At 31.3% G+C, this 17,687-nt stretch overlaps 1 pseudogene; it reads right to left on the bottom strand.

Moving 5' to 3' along the window:
* Positions 1 to 2,017: 2,017 nt before the first annotated feature.
* LOC143574092 (uncharacterized) lies at positions 2,018 to 10,603 on the bottom strand (annotated as a pseudogene).
* Between the last annotated feature and the right edge of the window lie 7,084 nt (positions 10,604 to 17,687).

The following is a 17,687-nucleotide window of genomic DNA, read 5'->3' as shown; positions in this document are numbered from 1 at the left end:
TCAAGAGTTAGTAATGTTAGATGAACAAGTTAGAATGAAAGACTATAGTTAGTTTGAATTGAGAAGTCAAAACTTCAAGAATACATAAGAAATAACAACCTTGAATCTATGGAGTTTGAGAGAGTTTTTTGGAGATGTAGCAAGAGTAAAATGAAGAAGATGGGTGTGTATATATAGGGAAGGAGTGAAGGGTTGGGTATAAAGATTCTTTTATGGTTTGCATAAAAATGGGTATGTTTAAATGGTCAAACAATGCATAATAAAAAAAAATATATTTTATATTATTTTATATATTTTAAATGACAAGATCCAATATTTTATATATTTGAAATGTTCGGGTTACAAACGGGTCGGGTTTACATAACAAAAGTGACCCGAAATTGACGAATGTCACATAAGCAGTTTAACACCAATGTGCACCAGTATTACCATGACCGCTCTTTCTTATTTCAACTAGATATGTTGGTATTGTATAAAGATATTATATGTATTACTACAAGTTTTGCAAATAATTTTTTAGACACAATAATTTGTATAAAAATGCATTTATTTAGTTATCAACAACTCTTACCAATTCATTTTGTAAGTAATATGCTAATAACAAGTTATAAGGATGAGTTGTTACATTCTGTCTATAATCGTCGCTATAGTCAACATCAGTGGTCCATCGGTGATCAGTTAGTGAAGCTGCCATTGATAGGCTATCGATGATTTGCGAAAGTTTTTACCCATAACCAAATTTCTCACAGACTTTTACCAACAAATTACTATTATCCCATGTGTAGTGAAGAGTGAAGACCGCCAAGATAACAAATCTTCTTAGCAACATAAGTTATATGGTCAGCATATTATTTTCTTATAACTTGTAAAATGTGGACACAAAGTATATATTAGTACATCACAATAAGTTAATATACAAACCTTTATATATTGTAAAGAACTCAAATTATAATAGGTTGTTGGACCAAATTTCACAAACTATGTGTATGTCAACCACCACAAGAGACAATATAATGAGTGTAAAAATAGCACTGATGTTTCTCTTTGTTGAATTTACCATGGAACTAAATGATATATGAAAAATGTTTAGTAAAGCATTTATTGTATGAAACCGAACTTGAGGTGTGTTTTTCAACCGTACCCGAATACCAAACCCGACCTCTGAACTGAAATTAAAGAGTACCCGAAAAGCACAAACCCGACCAACCCGAACCTTAAATGGTTCAGTGACCGGGTCACTTTTTCCTGCCCAAAACCTGAAAAATTTGCCTTAAACCGAACGAGTTTTTAATACGTTTAGTTTTAGTACAATCCATTAGACAAGGCGACGTAAATCATGATTATTTATGTGTCATCTTGATGTAATGTTTCATGTGTTTCCTCGTATAGATGCCATCCCTTTTTAACTTCTTAATATAATAAAGAAAATGCTCAAGTTTTTCCAAACACCTATATACTAGTGTTATGGTCAGTGCTCGTATGTGGGAGTTAAACAAACACATGTTAGAGAATTACTATCAAAGCATAGGAAAGCAACTAATAGGGTGTTCATGAACCATCTAAATCAATCTAAGCAAGCTGGCCTTTTTGTGATCCAAATAGTTCTAACTGGGAACCGATGAGAGACATAGTCGATGCCAATATAGCTATAATTTTCTTATAACAATTTGACGGTTTAGTTATTCACTTTGTACGTTGAAAACGTTTGTTTAACCTTTTGTTATTCATATATTTTTTTTTTCATTTTTGAAATATATAATTATATATGTATTGTAATGAAAAATCTTAACCTTTCAAAGACATTTTTTGAAAGAGTGATATTCAATTCAAACTGTCATAATGCCAAAACAACAAAACTGTTAGACCACCAAACCGGTAAAACCAACGGGTCCGACAACCCACTAACCACCCAACTGGTTCGGTTTGCCGTTTCAAACATTTACATTTCAACCTGAATTTCGTCAAAACCGGTCCAGAACACCCCTAAACTGGTCACGAACTTATTCATTTTACAAACACATTTAAAAGACATAACTGCAAGTAATAACATCACTTAACAAACATTCTTCAATTCAACAACTCAATAACCCTGATCGGCTCGGATACATAAATATGCGTTTATTTTAAAAAACATTTTTTTCATCACCGCCCGAGATACGAAACACGGTCCTTTTGTATTGCTTGTGCCAAATTAATATCAAAAAGCTCACACCTTATCGGCATCTCCATTTCATAAAACAGATTCTTTAGAACATAATCCGTGTACAGTTCATAAATATGTTTCAACAGATTCTCCATATTTTGTGTTCCAGGCTCGGATACCACAAAAAGCTTTGTACCTGCCAGATATACAATTAATTAGTAAAGTTGTATAAAATCTATTTTGGTAGTAATTACCGGTTAAAAACAATTCTTGTTTTCAATCATTAATTTGTATTATAAAAATTTGAAAAGAAAAGGATTGTTCCTGAATATAATCCGTATTACATAAAAATATACAAATAATAAAGGTTAAAAAACAGCTGGTTACAAGTTTCGAACAGGACCGAACCGTAAAAACCATCAAACCATGAAACATAACTGTTGTAATCTCAAACAAACGGGCTGACTTGCTTAGGTTTGAACAGTTCAATTGGGTTTTTCAACGGTTTTTGAATAATCCTACTTGCTACAAGGATATGTAGCCGACATATGCATGCCAAGAGAGAGAGAGAGAGAGAGAGAGAGAGAGAGAGAGAGAGGGAGATGATATTGAACACTGAAAGAATAAAATAAATAAAAATAAAAGGGAGTGTTACAGTAACTTTATATTAGTCTCATAACATAGACTTCCCCATTTAGTAGAGATGACAAATGAACCTGGCGGGAAAACTGAAACATTTGGGGACAGGTATTAGGGTATGCCATCAGTTTTAAAAATTTCACAGGTTTAAGACAGTTATGGTGTTAGGTTATGCCTACCCAAATTACCCAACCTCGTTTACTGTATCCAAACCGAAAAAATTACATATTATATACTTTTAAAAAATATCTTAAATGGTATGTTGAAATTGTTACAAAAAACTTGAAATTATTAAAGTTATGGAGTTTTTAGAAGTGTAGTTGAGTATTCCATGTATCTAGTCAGTTTATGAGGTGAGATTTAAATCACATTTCGGGTAACATGCATCCAATAAGAAATAGGTAACTTTTTGCCACATAATACCCGATGCCCACAAGTATATCGCTAACCCAATGAATAATGAGTAACGGGTTTTATAATTGGGTATGGGACACGGATTACCAAAACCCCTCCAATTGTCATCTCTATGTGTCAGGTTCAGGTTGACTTGACCAACCCATTTCGATAAAAGCTTTAAACTTTTTAGCATTAAAAACTAGATATTCAATTTTCAGTTTTCCCAACCAGTAGTATAAGAAGTATGTAAAAGCATCATTTAGTATTAAGCTTGAAAACTAATACAAGTTTGTTAAAATTTTGAAAATAATAAACAAGGTAGTTTGGGGCACTTTTTTTATATATTGCATTAATAGGCTCATCCAATGTTCAAATAAACACATAACAATTTTGGTTAACTTGAGGGTATCAGCAACCCGTTTGTCAACAAAGTGTATATGTCTGCTTCTGATATTAAAAGAAAATATACTTAAGTCTTCAACTTAATTATCTAATTAGACTAAAGAAGGATTTGGTGCCACAGATGGGTTTTTTTTTGATGAAATTTATGTTGGTTTATAATAGAATGATTGAAGTTCTAACTTAAGTCTGGTTATGCCAGGATGGAACCTGGGGGATTTTGTTATGTCATGATTCGTTGTATTCCTGGGTTCGAGTCTTGGCCAGGACAAATGGAATTCTTTCTTTCTTTTTTCTTTTTTTGGGGAGGGGGGGGGGGGTATTTACACCACTAAGGTGGGGCCCAATTGTTGTAAAGGTTTATATTTTTAAGCCCCGTACATTACAGGTGTCCATCTCTTCTTTATTAACTGTGTTGGTTGCTTTATGCTTTGCATGTTGTCTGGCTTCCGATCATGTGTTCATCTTCGTTTATCAGATGTCGTTGGTTGGTGCATGTGTTTGGTCTGGTTTGGTTTGGCGTCTTTACGTTAAGGTGAATTTCCAGTAATTGTGGATAGTTATGTGACAATTATGAGTTTGTTATGTGATGTCTTTTAGGGGTGGGTCCTTGTCAGGGTTTCTGTGCTTAGGATTGGTAAGTGTTAACTTTTATTGGTTTAATTTTGGATTATATGTCAGTTGCATCTAACAGATGACCATATACACTTTTTATACCAGCCCTGGCCTGTCCCGTTTTTAAAATCCCGATTGAAAATTAAACTTTCAAACAAAAAACGAATTTGTTATCCGATGTAAAACTCTATTTAAACAACATTTTAAACTATAAGAGTTGACTAAGGAACTGGCCCGTTTGGCCTTCCTATGCCAGCACGACGAAAACTATTCCTGACCTTGCCTGTTTAGAACTACGGTCGCATAAATGATTAAAAAAGTATATTTTTAAACCCAAAACAAATTCGTTATGTGGTTTATAGTTGTCACCCATTTCCTTAGTTTTCTTTGTCACTATTTATTGTCCGCTATAAAGCGAGCTAACGAACAACAGAACTGACCCATGCCACTTTAAAGTAAAGCTAATCTTCCAATAATTTGCTTGCATAGTTATTACTTCACTTCAGAGGTAAAACAGTAAAAAAATGGACAGATTTAGGCCCGTTACCTGATTTCCAGTTTTCTACCAAAACACGCTTCATGCAAACAAATTATTCCTGTTTTGGTTCAGTCTGATGTTGACTAAATACCAGACCAGTCTGAACTTTGTGTGCCAACATTATATAACATGAATGATTAAATTCATGTTTTGGTTCAGTCTTAAACCAAAACCTAATTCATTATTTGGATTATATGTCAGTTGCATCTGATAGATTACCAAATGCGCTTTTTATACCATCCCCGACCCCTTTTTAAAACTCCGATTTCAGAAAGTATTATAAATATTAAACTTTTAGACAAAAAGCGAATTCGTTATCTGATGTATATTAAAATCCCTCGCTTCTTGCGCCTAGGCCCAATTTCCAAGCGAAGCCCGATATATGTGCTTTTAGATCCTAGGCCCTCGCTTCTTGAAGTTCCACCTCTAATGGTATTGATGACGGATCAAGAACAATGATCATTTGAACCTTTACTGTTTATTTCTTTTTGAACTTTTGGTTTTCAAGTTTTGAACATTCTGGTACTTACTTTGAACATTTTGTTATTCAAGTTTTGGAATTACATTTGAATCTTGATTCTTTGGTACTAATTAGATGATATATAATAGCTTTTCTTATTATATATAATATGAAGAATTGTATTATTTTTCAGATACATAATATGTTTCTGCAGGTATCAATGCGGATATAAGGATGTATGAATTATGATAATCATTAACACCCAGGATGTAACTAGTGACTTTTAACAAACACTTATCCAGTCAAATTAAAGTAACAGCAGCAACATACGATAAGAGACTGAAAGCAATGGAGATCAAAGGTGTCGGCTTCGAGAAGCTCGATACCGGAGCATCCGGGAACGGGGGACAACTGCTGAGAGATGGCGTGCATCGAATGCCAGAGACTGGCCAATCTCAGGCTGTCATTGGTATCCATTCTTCATTGCAATCCATAATCCTGTTACATTATTATTTGATCATTCAATTAAAACCCTAAAACTAAATCATTAGAGACAGACAATTCAATTTGGGTATTATTTATTTATATATACCTTGCAGAATATGAGACCTCCTGATTTGTTGATGATGTACTGTAATTTCCGCCGCCATTAATAATATTATTATCAAAAATCAAAATAGATCGAGATTCAATTCACAAAAAAAATGAAGAAGCCTCCTGCATTCTACACCATAACTATTTCTATTTCTATTTCTATTTCTATTTCTGACCCTAATAAAATTCATTTTTGTTTCGAAAATAATCCAAAATATTAACCGGCTTGTAACCGCTTTCGATGAAAAGATTTATATTTCGGTTCTGAATTTACGCTTTCAATTGCTTCCAGACCAGTTTGGTTAATCGGTTTATTTCATCCAACTCTACTACAGGGGCCGAATAAATTAAAATGGGAAATAAATAAAGTTATTCAAGTATTCTACTCGATTGATTTTATATATTTTTTTGTTTGAACGATCAACGAATAAAGTATGGTTATTCGGGATAATCCAATGACACAAGGCAATCTATACGCTCGTAATCATAGACAACACTGGGTAGCCCAAACGCACCATCTTTTGTTCCCGTGAAAACCTGTTGTCTGAAGGCCCACTACAGTAATACTTGGTTGGTTGAGATCGGATTGAACTCGATAGTTGAATTAAAATTTTATAATTCAGTGTTAAAATAAGAAAGTACCATCGTAGTCGGTCACCAAACATAAATGCTAATTATCAATATTAAATTTCAGTAGAAAGTAAAAGCTATCTATATTCATATAAATAAATACAATCACCCATAAAGTGGATAAGTAATCAAAGTTCTTACTTTATATCAAAAATGAAATTTTATTTGATTACATATATTAGGGGTGTTCTTCAGGTTATTTATTCAGATTTCGAGTTGTTTGGATCGGGTTGTTCGGGTTTGAAATCAAAATAAATTGACCCAAGAACCTATCCAAATAAGTTCGGTTTGTTCGGTTTTCGGATAGAACAGGTTGAGTAAATTCGGGTCGGGTTTCAGGTTTAACCAAATTAAAATTTATCCGCCTTTAAAAATATCACAATTTAAAAAAAAAACCATCTTTCAAGCCATTATAAAACCATAATATACAGCCATATTCAAGAATAACATATATTATTTAGCAAAACATGAAATTTATCATACAAACATACATTAGACGGTATGAAGGAGTGTTGTAGCCTTTGGATCAATACTTGTGTAGATTGAAAAAACATGCTCAATACATATTGGTTTAATGTAATATCACGAAAATAACAAGTCAAAAATACCAAGTTCAAAAAGATAAAGGACCAAAAATGACAAGTTTTTAAACTTAAAAATCAAAAATGAAAAATCGGTCACCAGGCCTGATCGCGATACGCGACGGCCATAGACCAAACGTCATCGCGTATCGCGATGATGAGGTCTGACAGGGAACCACATGACATAAAGCCATGATAAGGTTACACGTGTCGACACGTGTCACCTGGTGGCATTATGTGTTGCCACGTGGCATCGCGTCCGCCACGTGGCGGTCCGAGTGGTGACTCACCATGCCTTCATCGCGATACGCGATGGCATGATCAAGGGACCATCGCGTATCGCGATGGGTCCCGGGAAAAGTCTATAAATATCATGCTTTGGCCACACCATTTTTTCACACACTCTTTCTCTCTCTAACATCTCTCTAAAAATATCTCGATAAACCTGTACTGACCACCTCGTTTTCCGTGACCATAAAACTCCGACATATTACCTCGTAATCCGTGCCATTAAACCAACGATACCCCGAAATACCGACGACAATGTCTCGAAGTACGTGCTGATCCGAGACAACCTGACGTTCCACCTCGAAGTACGTGCCGATCCGAGACAACCTGACGTTCCACCTCGAAGTACGTGCCGATCCGAGACGACTTGACGTTCCACCTCGAAGTACGTGCCGATCCGAGATGACCGACATTCCACCTCAAAGTACGTGTCGACCCGAGATGAACCGACGACCCGCCTCGAAGTGCGTGCCGACCCAAGACGACCCGACAACCCGCCCCGAAATGCGTGCCTGTGAGACTTGAAGACCGGTGTGCCTCGATTTGCGTGCCAAGGAGGTGTTGATCAAGATTCTCGATATACATGCAAGCGTCGAAGTGCTGCCCATGAGTTTAGAAAATAATAAGCCAAACAAGATAGACATAATGCCTGATTAAAATAGTAATAAAATAATAAAGGCTTAGACCCTAGTTAAGGGTATAGTCTATACCTCGAAAATATACAAAAGAAAATAAAGGAAAGAAATTATATAAAGAGAAATATATAAATATAACTATTATTATTTAAATAGATTTCAAATAATAATAAAAAGATAAGGAATAAAGAAACAAATAAAATAATCTTTATTAATAAATAAAGATAAAAATATTATTTAAAGATAGTTTAAATAATAATAAGTAAATGAATATATATATATATATATATATTGATTTTATTATTAATATAAAATAAAAGATATAAGTATACGTTGTTGGAAAACGTGGATTTTAGAAAAGGAAAACATGTCGGACTATAGGTCCGAATATGATAATAAAAGATATATGAGTTGAACTATAGGTTTAAACATACTATAAAAGAAAAGGAAAAGATGGATAGAAAATAGTTCTAGTTGATAAAATTATTTAAGGTTATTATTCTTAAATAATAAGTAAAAGAAAATTAAAAATATACGTTTCTTTATAAAGAAGAAACGTAGAGTTTAAGAAAAGGAAAACAAGATAAACTAGAGGTTTATCTTATAAAAGAGAAGAAAAGTAAATAAGTTAAAAAGAGTTTTAACTTGAAAAAGAAAAGAAAGAAATGATATTTTAAACTAAAGGTTTAAAATAAAAAAAAGATGTTTTTGAACTAAAGGTTCATAAAGAAAATAAAACCGAGGTAAAGATTTTACAAAAGAGACTAGAGGTTTTAAGCCGGATTGTATATCCGACTAATAAAAAGTTATACTCGTACTATAGGTACGAGATAGCAAAGAAGAGGGAAAAACCCTCAGACAGTGTATCGAAGCTGATCCAAAAGAAAAGGTTATACTCGTACTATAGGTGCGAGATAGCAACGGGAAAGACCCTTGGACGGTGTATTGAAGCCGATCCAAATCAAAAAGGTGAATACGCCCCAACTTTACAAATTTGTTTTCAAACGAGTCAACGTGTTAAATGAAAAAGGTTTACATGAGACTAAGTGTCTCTAAAACATTTATAAACGAGGGTATAAACACTGGCCTCAGGCTATCGTGTACGTTTGTCTGGATCCTTACATATGTGATGGGCACATCACACCTGGTCAAAATTACGCTGCCTGCGGTGAGTATGACCTTGTGTATACGTATAGGCACTCAACTAGTCGAACGCTGCGATGTTTGCTGGGGGGATCCGAGTGTAGAGACAGAGTTTATGAATTTTGTTGTTTTAACTTGGTTATTCCTAAGCCACGATGGGCCGAGACGGACCTACGTAGTCTCGAGGGGTGATCAAGTAAAAGAAACATATTTTTAGCGTCATCGAGTTCACCAGCATATAGCTGACGTATTTTTTTTAACATTTCAGGAAAATTACAGTATCAAGAATTGGAGCCATTCATGAAGTGAATGTTCGCAAGGTAGAGATGGCTCATTGTTTTAATAACACTCTAAACTAAACAAAGATTTATAAATACAAATACGTGGGTAGTTTTTTACCCGAGAAGCTTTTCTAACAAAAGAAATTATATTTTTTCAAAGTATATAAATATATTATTTTAAATAATGAAAAGTCTTCCGCTAAAATAAACTCTGATATATTTACAAAACCGGAAACAACTGTTGGTCACACGCCTAGGCCGTAAGTCGGGGTGTGACAGGTTGGTATCAGAGCCATCGATCTTAGCGAATTAGGTATTTAGTTATACTTAGGCTTTGATCAAGTGATAGATAGAAATATGTTATTACAAGATTTTATAAGTTTAGTAAAGGTTTAAATAATATCAAAATTTAAATGATAGATATATATAAAAAGAATTAAGGATAAGAAAAAAAATACGGATAAGATAAGAAAATCTTTACACCTAATCTATATGTGGAAATAGTCGACTATGGTTCGACTAAAAGAAAAGGCAACTTCCGACAGAAAAGGAAGAAGAAAAATATAAGTTTAGCTCTATCCCAAAATTTACTATATGAATAGTAACAGGGATTGCAGCAAACAAAAACAAAGGTAAAATACTTGAATCATGATCAAATAAAGTAAATCAATTAGTAGATGATATAAAGAAATAAAGATCCTCAAACATAATGAATGAGTGAATATGGATTATAAATGATATATGCAATAAGACGATACATTCGTCCAATTGGTAGCAATAAACCATTTCATAGTAAAAAATCTTGCGTAGTACAAGATATGCTTTGATTTTTATAATTAATTAAACATATCCATGAATTGTAGTAGGTCAAAAGAAGAAAATATAAAAGGAAACTCTTCCAAAGAAGTTAGAAGTAAGAGAAACGAAGAAATGAATGACCAGTTTAGAGACGAGGTTCGGAGAGATGATTAATGAAGTTGTAGCTCCAATAATGAAGATGCTCAATAACCCTAGAAAATTTGAATCAAGAAAAAGGACTCAAAGCGAGCTTAATTCTTCAAAATAAAGTTATAACCAATTTAGTCGTGAGACGAATTAAGGAATAAGAATAAGAAGAAACCTAAACTTCAATCGGAAAATGTTTTTAAGAGTTACAAAGCCTATGAACCTAAGAAATTCCGTGGAAATGAAAATATCATATCCACCTTGAATTGGCTTAAGGAGCAAGAATCAATCTTACCTGCACAAGTGAACAAGCCATTTGGTGTTCTTCGCAGATGTTCAAAGATAAAGCTCTTGAGTGGTGAATAATAATTCAAGTTAAAGGAAATGAAATAATGTACGATTTAAGTTGGGAAGAATTTAGAGATCTTGTTCTACAGAAATTTTGTCCAATCAACAAAATAAAACAAAATCAAATCCTGCCATGGGACCAGAAGGTTGTTAATAACAATCTCAAGGAATACAATGCTAAATTCTTGGAATATTGTCAAGTAACTCCGCGATTAGATGATTTGGAGTTTGACAAAATGATGAAATACATATCTGGGCTACCAAAAGAAACAAGAAGGTTAGTAAAATTACATGTACCACAAACAACCTCCGAATCTATGATGGTAGCAAAAAATGTAATAAAATCGGAGGAAAAAGAGATTAATAAAACAAAATAAGTAAAGAAAAGCAAGAAAGAAAAAGGACCGCCTAAATTCACAAGACCAATCTGCCAAAATTGTGGCAAAAGGCATCACGGGAAATGTTTAAGACCAATTAACTTTCCCAAAAATATTCCATTGATCACATGCAACTTTTGCAAGAAACTCGGTCATTTTGAAGACGATTGCAGAAGAATAATAGTTGTAGCTGTGGAGAAAACGGACACTTCATCTCAGAATGTCCGAATAAGACAAACAACGCAAATGAAAGCGGTATTAAGAAAGGAAAAGCTAAAATAAATTAAATGCACAAGGAACGTCTAACAATCATGAATAGAATAAGACAAGAGTATGCCAAATGATCCAAAGGCATTAGAAATAACTATTAGTCTAGTTAACTCTTGTAACCCATTTACAAACTCGTTCTTTAACGAGAGATTTTGTAATGATGAATGGGTATTTAAGTCCCTAATATATATAAAGAAAATATTAGCATATAGATCGTGTCTCTACACTAGAATGCTTATATTCAAAGAAAAAGAGATAGTAAAATTTCAAAATACAAGAAAGTATGTTAATTAATAAATCATCATCTATAGAAAGAAGAACTAAAGTGAATGATGAATTAAACAAAGCATGTCTATTCAAAGGAAAATCAATTATCCGAACTTTAAAAGTTCAAGGGTATAACTGATGGAAATAAACGGAAAAAAATCCATCAAAACCATGAAACAAGGGATTACGTAAAACAAGTATGAAAATCTTGAAAGCTATCAAGAATGAGTAAGTTAAAAAGGATAAAATGTCATAAAGATTCTGCGAAGAGATTCGATAGATTGAATCCGAGAAATACCTAGTTAATATTTAGAATACTGAAGGTAAGGTAAATAATTAAACACAATTGGCCACTGTGTTTAGCGATTTACAATTACTTACGACATTATAAAATATGAACTTACTATATCATCCAAGGATATAGAACGAACAAACAAGATGGAAATAGAAAATAGTTCTAGTTGAACTATAGGTTTAAACATACTATAAAAGAAAAGGAAAAGATGGAAATAGAAAATAGTTCTAGTTGATAAAATTATTTAAGGTTATTATTCTTAAATAATAAGTAAAAGAAAATTGAAAATATACGTTTCTTTATAAAGAAGAAACGTAGAGTTTAAGAAAAAGAAAACAAGATAAACTAGAGGTTTATCTTATAAAAGAGAAGAAAAGTAAATAAGTTAAAAAAAGAGTTTTAACTTGAAAAAGAAAAGAAAGAAATGATAGTTTAAACTAAAGGTTTAAAATAAAGAAAAGATGTTTTTGAACTAAAGGTTCATAAAGAAAATAAAACCGAGGTAAAGATTTTACAAAAGAGACTAGAGGTCTTAAGCCGGATTGTATATCCGACTAATAAAAAGTTATACTCGTACTATAGGTATGAGATAGCAAAGAAGAGGGAAAAACCCTCAGACAGTGTATCGAAGCTGATCCAAAAGAAAAGGTTATACTCGTACTATAGGTGCGAGATAGCAACGGGAAAGACCCTTGGACGGTGTATTGAAGCCGATCCAAATCAAAAAGGTGAATACGCCCCAACTTTACAAACTTGTTTTCAAACGAGTCAACGTGTTAAATGAAAAAGGTTTACATGAGTCTAAGTGTCTCTAAAACATTTATAAACGAGGGTATAAACACTGGCCTCAGGCTATCGTGTACGTTTGTCTGGATCCTTACATATGTGATGGGCACATCACACCTGGTCAAAATTACGCTGCCTGCGGTGAGTATGACCTTGTGTATACGTATAGGCACTCAACTAGTCGAACGCTGCGATGTTTGCTGGGGGGATCCGAGTGTAGAGACTTGAGTTTATGAATTTTGTTGTTTTAACTTGGTTATTCCTAAGGCACGATGTGCCGAGACCTACGTAGTCTCGAGGGGTGATCAAGTAAAAGAAAAATATTTTTAGCGTCAGCGTGTTCACCAGCATATAGCTGACTTATATTTTTTAACATTTCAGGAAAATTACAGTATCAAAAATTTGAGCCATTCATGAAGTGGATGTTCGCAAGGTAGAGATGGCTCATTGTTTTAATAACACTCTAAACTAAACAAAGATTTATAAATACAAATACGTGGGTAGTTTTTACCCAAGAAGCTTTTCTAACAAAAGAAATTATATTTTTTCAAAGTATATAAATATTTTATTTTAAATAATGAAAAGTCTTCCGCTAAAATAAACTCTGATATATTTACAAAATCGGTACCAACTGTTGGTCACACGCCTAGGCCGTAAGTCAGGGTGTGACATTTAAATACTATACTAATTAAGTTTTTGAATTTAAGATGGATTCTCAACATGCTTTATGGCAATTAATACATTGAGATGCGATAGATCCAATATTAATTGGAGTCTTGAGAACAACCGAACAAGTATACATAAGGTCACTATGTTACTTCACTGCTAAACTATCCTATAACAATTAGGGATACATGCATCGATGTACTATACTTCGGGTTATTTGGGTCAACCCGAATTTGGGTATTTCAACCCAAATACCGACCCGAATATTTTATTTCTGGGTTCAGGTTAGGAGTTTAATCGGTTCGGGTGAATTCGGGTTGGGCTATTTGGGTCTCAGGTCGCTTCGGATTGGGTTCATTATTCAGGTTCGGTTAAAAAACACACCCCTAACACATATGCATACTCCATATTTAATTATAAATAATATCCTTTTTAAAAAAATTACATATTATTTTTTACTATATCTCCATCAATCTACGATATATTATGCTTCAATATGAATCCTTTTCATTTTAGTCGTCCATTGCTTCGATTAGCCAGACACAACATTCCGGTAAAGTATTTATTCGATATATTAGTCACTTTTATTAAATCTGATAATATTAGTTGTTGCAAACTTTTGTTTCATATTAATATAATTAGATGATGATAGCTTTGATGTTGTTGATCTGGATGTGGTTGTTGTTATATTGTGACAATGACAATGTGAATAACAGTTCTCTTGAAGTTCTTATTAGGGATCGTTTGGTAAGATATATAGTCATACCAACATTTATTTGTTATTCTCATTGTCATTTCAATTTATTTCCACTTTGTTTTCTGTATAATTTTTAATTGTAATCTATTTTACTATAATCTATATAGGTTTTACATCAAACTTCAAGATTCAATGGACTTGTTGAAGGCTTTAAAATATACAAAAATATTGTTGATTTATTTCCTTATCAGAATTATTATGATTATTATTCCAATTACATCCATTAATAATTCTTACTAATTTGTTTTTAATAGTTTAGTATATCTAACATTAAATTATTTATAATAATTTCAGTTTATGACGGCCCAACTTGGTGGATTGACTAATTGCATGGAAAAAGTATTTGATGGAGAGTAGGTTGATTGTGTTTGTTTTGGTCATTATGAATGTATTTTAGTTATTAATTTTCTATAATTTATTATTTTATGTAGCTTATACAATTCATGTAAATTAATTCATTTTTATATGAATAACAATCTTGATGTTTTCTGTGTTTAAATTTTTGAATCTTATCTTGAAAGTCTTAACAATTAGTTATTGAACTTCTAATAAAATGGAACGTTATTTATAATAATATTTACATTTATTTATTTCTGTTTTCAAAATCCGAAATTAACCACCATTGCAACAATCTTTTGTAGTTTTTAGTAGTATTCAATCTCAACAAACTTTCCATTTTTTATATTTTACCAAATTTTAATTAGCATAAATGACAAATTTAATGTATACTGGAAATTTTAAATAATTTACTTTTGATTATACTCGAAAGTTAATAAGTTTTGTATTAAAAAAACATTAATTTATTTGACCAATTTAATATGTGGTGTATTACTTATTTCAAATTTATATTTAGAAAATCTTAGATATTCACTATAATTGCTTATTTATTTTAAATATTCATCATCTTTAATTTTAACGATACATTCAAATCATTTATACATCAGTTTAAATCTGTTTTTAAAACCTAATTTGACCACTCTTTTTTAGTTTTAATATTCTCTAATCTCAATAAACTTTACATCTTTTATATTTAACCAATTTTTAATTAGGCATAAATGTCAAGAATTACCGATTCGTCTAAATTATTTCGGCTAAATTAAAAAATACACTAATAAACTAAATAGAAAATAAAAAGTTTCCATCTTTTATATTTGACCAATTTTTAATTAATTAGGCATAAATGTCTAGATTAATGTATAAAATTGAAAAAAAATTATCAAATGAAATTTATTGTTATATAAGGTAATGATGCTAAAGTCTTGACAATAATTTCATGATAATTAAATAAATTAATAATTTATTGTTTAGTTAGTAAACTTCTAAAAAAATGGAAAGTTTTTTATAATAATATTTACATTTATTTATTTATGTTTTTAAAAACCGAAATTGACAACTTTTGCAACAATCTTTTGTAGTTTTTAATAGTATTCAATGTCAACAAACTTTCTATATATTATATCTGACCAATTTTTTATTAGCATGAATGACAAATTTAATGTATACTAGAAATTTAAATAATTCACTTTTGATTATACTCGAAAGTTAATAAGTTTTGTATTAAATACACATTAATTTAATATGTTGTTTATTACTTATTTCAAATTTATATTTAAAAAAATCTTAGACATTCACTATAATTGCTTATTTATGCTAAATAATCATCATCTTTAATTTTAAAATACATTCTAATCATTTATACATTTATTTATTTTTGTTTTTAAGAACCAATTTTGACAACTCTTTTGTAGTTTTTAATAGTCTCCAATCCCAATAACTTTTCATCTTTTATATTTGAACAATTTTTTAATTAGGCATAAATGTCACGAACTACCGATTTATCTAAATTATTCCGGCTAAATCTACCTATTCAAATATATCTACATATTCTAATTAAGTAAAATAATTGTAACACGTGTCAGTCTATGGTTAAACCTCATAACTTTTTTCCCTCTAAAACTAAGATCTTAATTGAGTATAATACATTAGTTTGAGGCCTGTGTATTACACGGGTAATTGTTGAAAATTTTAATTTTGACCATTAAGTGAAATACAGTCAACAAATTGATCATATATTGTTAATACAATTACAGTTAAATTAAAATTACATAACTTAGTTTACACAAATATGTTACAAATAGGTAAAAACTTTCTTTTACGCTACATTTGTGATTGTATTAAAAGGTATACATTGTTTATCAAAAATCAAAATTTTTAGTTCATGTCTGCTTGTAACTCTTAATAAAGTAACATATTGATCTGCTTATATCTCTTGATATAGCTATATATAGTTGCTATAATAAATTAATATATATCAATGATACTAATAAATAAATTATTCATACACATAAAATATCATAGCTTTTAATCAATTAATACGATGTCATTTGAGAACACTCCTCATGTTTATAAAAAAGATGATTATCCCAAAAACCATATACCTGAACTTTGATGATATAATTATCCTTAGAATCTTTACAATTTGAAATTGATTGATCATGATAAATCTATTGTCATTATTATTCTGTGTATGACAAATTTTTAATTGACTTTATATTTTACAATTAAAAATTGTATAATTAAGCAACATAAAAACCAAAAATTTAAATATAACATAATGATTTGTTTATTTCATATGAATGTAATTGTTAGGAAAATGAAAAATACCTACTAACATTAAAACCATGTTCAAATAATAGTGATTATTACGAGTTAAAAGAATATTAGAAGACTTAAAGTTGCATAAAATGAATGTAGCGATTCTTGTTTATAATCGCTGAAAGTAGGGCTGCCACTTTTACCCGTAACATGAAACCCAACCCAAGAAAACCCATACCTAAACCCAAACTAACCTGACCCGAGAAACTTGAACCCAATAAAATACTAACCTGAATCTGTACCGATGTAATTCGGGTTGGTTCTTAGGTCCGGATTCTAGGTTTCGGGTCAACCCGAAAACTTTTAGTTTTAAAATCATATGTATTTTTAGGTATTAAAGGCTAAGCCTTAGCCGCTGACGTTATCAGAATTTAGTCAAGTCAATTGTTCTCATTCCACATATTATGAATCATTTGTTGTTTATTATTTTGAATATAAACCATAATAAACACTTTATTTAACACTTCAAAATTCACTAATCGTCTCTTGAAAGTAAAAGAAAATAAAAAAAAATTAGTTTAAAAAGAAATATAATTAAAGTGGTGGTTGGAATTGGTTTCAAATTTTAAACAGAAACTAATTACATTAGGCTCACTTATCATGTTTACTTACATCCAATTTTGTGGATATGCTCTAAACTAAACATCACTTCCAATATGCATTATCCAATTTAGAATTCTAAACAATACAATGTCAGAACTAAACACTACACAAGATATACTTTTATGAGATTTGATTATTAGTTACTTAATTTTGTTTTCACTATTATCTCCTTCAAGTTAATTATAAAATAAAAAATAATCACTACATAGTAACTAGAATTCACCAAAAAAAAAAATCTAACATTCATAATCGTCTTATTTTAATCACCTAGTCTTACTACACTATTAAAGCAAAACAAGATCCCACACGACTTTCAACTAGAATGTCCACATAAGCTTCTAACTCATCAATTTTTCATCTATATAATTTCCACATG

The sequence above is a fragment of the Bidens hawaiensis genome, unplaced genomic scaffold (assembly GCF_021521415.1).
Source record: "Bidens hawaiensis isolate Kalapana, Puna unplaced genomic scaffold, B.hawaiensis_p1.1 tig00026838_1, whole genome shotgun sequence".
Taxonomy (NCBI): domain Eukaryota; kingdom Viridiplantae; phylum Streptophyta; class Magnoliopsida; order Asterales; family Asteraceae; genus Bidens; species Bidens hawaiensis.
Note: the sequence above shows the minus strand (reverse complement) of the source record. Positions and strands in the feature narration are given on the sequence as shown.